The sequence below is a fragment of the Gossypium arboreum genome, chromosome 12 (genome assembly GCF_025698485.1).
Source record: "Gossypium arboreum isolate Shixiya-1 chromosome 12, ASM2569848v2, whole genome shotgun sequence".
Lineage (NCBI taxonomy): Eukaryota > Viridiplantae > Streptophyta > Magnoliopsida > Malvales > Malvaceae > Gossypium > Gossypium arboreum.
Window position 1 is genome coordinate 97,697,913 of NC_069081.1, and position 7,805 is coordinate 97,705,717.

Sequence of the window (7,805 nt, forward strand, 5' to 3'; positions counted from 1 at the left end):
CTCTGACTCGACTTTCTTATACATACACATGACACAACTTCCATCATCATAGCAACATCATCAAAATCATGTCATTCATTCAGGCAATGCAACATTCATGTTGGCTTACACAAATTTTCCTATTATCCCATTTAGACAATATACTTATGCATACATTCTATGTTTTCTAGATAGCTTTACTTATCCATTCATTTAATTAAATTAATTCATGCTCATGACATCATATAAGGCCAAACAAACATAGATATTTGCATCACAATCACAACATTCATTTCATGCATCATCACGTACATATCATTACAATCATATAATTCAGTCCAACAATTTAACATAGATAAGTTCATTTCATTATAATCTTATAAAAATTATATATCATTAGCATTCATCAACATTCGACGTCCAAATCAAGACAAGGACATTTTCATTCGTATCATAATATTATGACTTTTATTCATACCTCTACTACTTTCTATTTATTCCGTTCATCTTATCAAGTAAGCCATATACACTACATCATATAAGCATTAAGCAAATATGGATATTTATCACATATGTATCATAAACTTTTATTCATACTTTTCTGAACCGAGACTTATCATAATCATAATTTTACTCAAATACCTTCACATAACATTGAACATGGTCGGCGTAGCTCGGTTGGAGAGTACCCTGTCTAAATAAGACGATACTCATACGCGTCGGAAGACATCACACTATCACAGATCAGTGGCATGTATAGCTAAACTTTTACACATGCTAAGTTAGTCCGAGAACCGACTAAACCTGCTCGATACCACCAAATGTAACGCCTGCACTGAGACCGTCATGAAGTCGAACACGAGGTGTTAACAGACTTAATTCATTACTTAAACAAATTTCAAACAATTTATTTTAAAATTTTCAGTCAAGCTAGCAATCTGCGTCACAGTTGCTTAAAAATTCATATCACGAGTTCCAAAACTCGAAATCCAATTCTGTAAATTTTCCCTAAAACTAGACTCATATATATATATTTAATAATTTTTTTATAGAATTTTTGGTCTAGCAAATTAGTACAGTTTATTAGTTAAAATCTCCCCTATTTCAGGGTTCAACTGCTCTGACCTCTGTGTATTACGAATCAGATATCTCCTTGTACAGAGTTTCAATGACTATGCCGTTTGTTTCTAATAAAACTAGACTCAATAAGAAATCTGTACATATAAATCATGACTTATAATTATCTTTGAAAAATTTATGGTGAATTTTAAAAGTCAGAATAGGGGATCCAAAAATCGCTCTGGACCTGTTTCACAAAAATTTAAACATCTCATAAAATATAACTCATATACCTGTTTCGTTCCATCCATATGAAAATAAAATCATAATTATTCAATTCCATATTTTATTCATCATCTAATTATATCTCTACTATTTTTAATGATTTTTCAAACTCACATCACTGTTGCTGTCTGAATCTATTTTATGGTAAATTTTACCTATTTCATGGTTTCCATGGATTAGCTAGCAATTTAGCATACATAACACCAAATATGATCATGATTAGCCTTTCCAATGGCTAATCATTACCAAGCATTTCCATACCACTCAATAACCATATCATAAGACCATATATACAAAATGATTATAATGCTATACATGCCATACTCAAAATATACAAGCCATTATGCCAAGATGGTATACTGGATAGTGTGAGTGTCGTCCAATCGTTCTGATTTACGAGCTGGCTTGTCAACACTACAAGGAATGAAAAGGAGGAGTAAGCATAAATGCTTAGTAAGCTCACATGCAAATAGCAAGTAACACAACTATATACGCAAACATAAAACATCATTTGCATAATCATCACCGAGACATTCATATCACATTTTCATTTATCATCTTACCATATTGTTGTTATATCGAGTTTTCAACCCGAGGGTTAAGTACATACCTGTTCAAAGTATTCATTTCACAACACTTACCAATACGTCCCTTTCATCTCAAGTATTCCTCCATTTGAGTAGAATTTTACCCGTTGAACACATCAGAATATAATTCAGATACATGGAAAGTTTGCACATAAGTGCCACATATGTAGCCAAGCTACCATGTAACCCGCCCATAAGTGAACTCGGACTCAACTCAATGAGCTCGGGCGTTCGCATCCATAAGTGAACTCAGACTCAACTCAACGAGCTCGGATGCCTAGTTACATCTCTCGAACTCGGACTCAATTCAACGAGTTCGGACATTCGCATCCATAAGTGAACTCGGACTCAACTCAACGAGTTCGGATGCCCAAATATCCTAGTGATATGTCACTTGTATCCTAATCCATTCCTAAGGTTCAACGGGACCTTTTTCCCAATCATGTGTCTCAACCATCTTCTATGGAATGCCGTTACCGATACTCGGTAGTATTTCACATTTTCCAAGTATATCACATAATTTGACATATTAACAAACAATTATCACAGTATAATATTTCATAATAATTATCATATCATTTAAATAAAATTAAAACATTTAAAATAATAACTATGTTACCAACATTTACATATGAACTTACCTCGTATGCGAAAATGGCTACTTTTACCATTTCGTCCACAACTTGGTATTTTCCCCATTTTAGCCCGAATTTTAGTTTTCCTTGCTCTATCATTTAAAATATAGTCTAATTAGGACTCACATTATACAAATTGACCCAAAATCATATTTTGGCAAAATTACAGTTTTGCCCCTAAACTTTTGCATATTTACACTTTTTCCCCAAAGCTCGTAAATTAAACTTCAGCCTATTTTCTTATGTTTTATGACATTCTGATCATTTTTCCCTTCTATGGTAACATCAAATTCTCACTCTAACAGGTACTTATGACTATTAGGTATTTTTACCGATTAAGCCCTTTTGCTCGTTTTCACTTAAAACCGAGTAGTACAAGTTGTCTAACATAATTTAAAACCTCATATTCTATCATAAAACACCAAAATACACAAATTTACCTATGGGTATTTTTCCAAATATGAACCCTAGGTTGAATTATTGCTAGCATAAGCTTAATCGAGCTAGCGGGACTCCAAAAACGTAAAAATCATTAAAAACGTGGCTAGAACGGGCTTACAATCGAGCTTGGAAGCTTGAAAACCCTAGCCATGGTTTCTCCTTGCTATATTCAGCCATGGGGTTGAAGATGAGCAAAATTGGCTTTTAATTTTGTATTTTAATTCATTTTACCCCTAAATAACGAAAATGCCCTTACTACTAAACTTTTCAAAAATTCCATCCATGTCCAATTTTTGTCCATAGACTTAGAAATTGGTAAAATTTCTATTTAATACCTCCTAATTAATATTTCAAAACAATTTCATACTAGAAACTTCTAGAATGCAAGTTTTACAAATTATTTGATTTAGTCCCTAATTTCAATTTAAGCACTTTATGCATAAAATTTCTTCACGAAATTTTCACACAATCATGAAATCATATCATAGACCTCAAAATAATCATAAAATAATTATTTCTATCTTGGATTTTGTAGTCACGAAACCGCTATTTCGACTAGGCCCAAAATCAGGATATTACAGGTTTTAGTTCATAACTAAATAAGAAAACAACTCAGAATAATAAGGAATTCAAAACATAAAGAAAACCCAAAACTCCTGAAGGGGAAATTAAGGAGAGATCTTCAGTCTTGATGGTGAATCCGGCTTCTGAGATGGATTAATCGGCTTCCTTGGAGTAATTCCTTACTCCCTATTCTCTGTCTCCCTTTTCTTCCTCCTCTAAGGTGTATTTATAGGCTTTGGAATGCCTAAGAGCCCTCAAAAGTAGCCTTTTTCGAATTGGACTCAACTTGGGCTCTGCAGGGACACGCTCGTGTGACACGCCCGTGTGCGATTATTTCAGGCCATGCTCGAGCCTGCCAAATTGACACGGCCTTGTGGTTTGCCCGTGTGAGGAGGTCCAGGCCATGTTGATTTTGTACTTTGGCCCATTTTCTCCGTTTTTGGCCCGTTTCTCGTTCCTGTTGCTCTCCTATGCTCTTCGAAGTATAAAACATGAAATTAAAGCATTAGGAGCGTCAAATTCACCAATTCTAATGGAAAATCATCCATAAAATGCTTTAAGCATGGGGTAAAAATATGTATAAATTACGGTTTATCAGTAGCAATGTCTCAAGACAACAGCCTAGAAAATGACTAAATGTTCATGTTGTTCTTAAAGTCTTGAGACTTAAAGGAAATGTCTTGATTCATCTGATCTGTCGTAATTTAATATGGTAAATTAGGTTTCCATATTGTACTTACGGAGCTTGTTTTCGAGCAAATTTGTGTATTTTCTGTAGTTTTTCTTAGTTTCTAGAATTTTGATTTAATAAGTGTAAAAGTATCTTTTTACTTATTTTGAGAGCCAATTTGGTCAATTGTGCCATTGGGGGATCTAATATGTGATTGAGTGTTGTAAGGAAGTGTTGGAGGCCGAAATTAAACGAGAACACCATTAAAGGAGAGGGTATCATGATATCCTACCCTTGGAATCACGATACCTCAAATAAGCCCCAAGATGAAGACCACCTATAGTGGTATCGTGATATCCACTTTGGGAATCAGGATACCCACTTGCTAAGGAGCACCACAAGTTCAAGAATGACGGTGGTATCGCGATACCAACATCGTGAGAGGATAAAAAATGACGCAAAAGGTAATCTTTGTACAACCAACACACCAATCATTGAAGGCCCATTAAAGGGCTTTGGGCGCAAAGAAGGTAAAAAAATTGATGCTATAAACAACCAAATTTAGGAGACACACTTAGATTTAGTTTTAGATGGTTTTCTCTTAGGTTTCCTTTAGTTTTCTCTGCACTTTTCTAGGGTTTATTATTTTCCATCTTTCTCCATAGTTGTAGTGTTTATTTTTTTGCATTTTTCTTCTTGTTCTTGTTATCTTTCAAATTAATTAAGTTAGGTAACACCTTAACTTAGGTTTATTTAGACCTTTAGTCCATTTCTTTGCTTGTAATGACTTTTCAACCTTTTAGTTTAATGTATTTCAGTTTCTTTTAATTTAAACTGTTAAAGACTTCAACTTTTATGTTTCTTGTTCTCTATTTTGTTGTTGGATACGCCTCATTACTTTTCTTTTAGTCTATTTCTTTGCTTGTAATGACTTTTCAACCTTTTTGTTTAATGTATTTCAATTTCTTTTAATTTAATCTGTTAAAGACTTCAACTTTTATGTTTCTTGTTCTCTATTTTATTTTTGGATGCCTCTCATTAATTTTCTTTTATGTTTTCTAGAGTAAAAATCCAAGCTTTCGTCTTTTTCTCAAGCTTTATTTTCATGGTTGCTAGGTTTTTTTTGTTTTATGTTTATTGACTTAGTTTTTAACATGAGTAGCTAAACTCTTAAGGGGGTTGGTTGATGGAGATGTGGATAAATTGATTTTTGGATGAGGGATTAAATTGAAAAAATTTGATTAAATTGAATGAACCTAAAAGCTTAAATTGATGACCCTAAGGGAAAATCTAGGTAAGTGAGACCGAGAGGTAATCTTATTGAGCACCAACTCATTAGTCTCGGGTGAGCTAGTACGATCGAGAGATAAACCAGATTAACTTGTTTAATTTGGTAAAATTGAGACCGAGAGGTAAAATGGAACTATTTTAAAGTTTAAACAATTTAGATCCCTTATTCGAAGATTGGTGAACCACATCGAAATCAATCAACTACCGTTTGTTATTTATCTGTTAGTTTCGTAACTTTACATGTTTTACAATTTAGTCCTCGATAGCTAGCTCGTAAATTAGTATAATTATTCTTGACTTTATGGTTTTTCGTACTATAGTGTTTAGTGATTAGTTGGTTAGACTCTCTATCTTGCATACGCGTTAGTAGAAATTGTTCAATTGTTGACTCCTTTGGGTTCAATCCTTGGAGTACTTCGTATCCCATTGTACAATTACATTACAACTGACCTGTCACACTTGCAGACATCACATGTAATTATTTATTCAATTTTTGTCTTCATTGTATTTCCTCCCGTTGTTCACAAAGGCGATGAAAGGGCGGTTAACATCTAGCGATGGGCAGTCTCTAGGTGCATTTTTTTTGTTCCTAGAAGCATATAGGGGTGTATGGTCAAGTCATACTTGTGCATATACATAGAGAGAGTATCTTAGCTTAAATGTTTCAATAAAATTAAAATAAAAATACTTTGTACCTCAATCATATTTATTGAATATCATTAGACTTTTTAAGAAAATGTGAGGCTTAAGGATATGATTTTTTAAATCCTTGAAATTAGGGTCATAGGATCATTTGAACACATTTTCTTTGTCTCATAAACTATATTGAAAATGTTCAAGATGATAAAAAATGCTTTTATCTTGTTTCAAACATTTGATGACCATCTTCCAAAGTATTCAAGTATTAAACTATTTTTATAAGCTTTGATTACCCCATTACCTTAAGATGGGTACAAGGTACTCTTCTTACTTTAGAATTTGTATAGAGTTTTATGGTTAGACTTAGAATTATAATTAACCTTTAGGTTTAGAATTAGTCTTAAATTTACCCTTTAGGGCTAGTTTTAGAATTAGGCTTACAATTAGTCTCAAGACTAAACTTAGGACTAGTCTTAGGGTTAGGTCTAGGATTAGAAGTTAGAATTTAAGTTTAGAACTTAGGATTAGACTTAAACTAAGAGCTTAGGATTATGACTTATGACTTAAAACTCTTCATATTGGTATCTTGTATTAACATGATATATCTTTAGATATATTTTCCATGACATTTTTTTTGCTTTAATTTGAAATTTGTTTTGTGCTAATATGTCATGATCCTTCATTTCACACTCATATTGGTATCCATTGTAAGATTACATTGCTATATTGTTGAATGGATACTTTTGCCATGTCTTATGCTTTAAAGAACCTTTATTATATGTTAAGCATGGTGAAATTGTGTGATGCTAAGTATACTTATTGAATGAAATGCTTCTTGCTTATTTATATGATTTTTCCATTTAATAATGTATGCCCTATATGAATTTATCCTTATGCTCTTCATAATTAGTATCCTTGTAGCTTTGATGAGCTTTTGATTTCCATATTTTTGGTACCATTACTCTTTCCATGTCTTATTTTGTTTAATACAATTTGGTATCTAGAAAATGGAAAAAAATCATCAAGATATGCATCTCGTAAAGGGAAGTACTAGAAATAGGAGTTGCTTGTGAATTTATTAAATTATCCTTAGCATACAATTATTTAAATATTAATCCATGTATTGTTTACAATTCTTGTTAACAATTGGTATCTTAGATTAAGTATCAATTAGTATCTTCATTAGTCATGAATTTGGTTGAATTTTTATGCAATTAGGACTCATTTGTATTATCCTTAGATTTTTGCATAAAGTGTCCTTTTCAAATGGATTTCAAGTGTGCTTCTTTTTCATATCATTCTTTCTTGAAGGTCATTTCTTACTTGTGAGAATGCAAATTGAATGTTCTTGACATGAATCTATTTTGAATCATTGCATCAATCTTTGTAACAGCCCGATTTTGAGCGCTAGTCAGAATAGTGGTCTTGGGACCAGAAATCCAAATTCGACTAAAATATTTTATCATTATTTTGGAATCATTGTATGTTTATATTAGTGGATGAAAAATTTAGTGAGTTAATTTTGACGTTTGTGAGCCCAATTGCAAAAAAAAAAAAAGACTAAATCGAATAAAGTGCAAAAGTCCTAATTTGATAGCTAAAGGTGTTATTTTATTAGGGAATCAAAATTAAGGGATTTTAAAGGGAAATTAGACC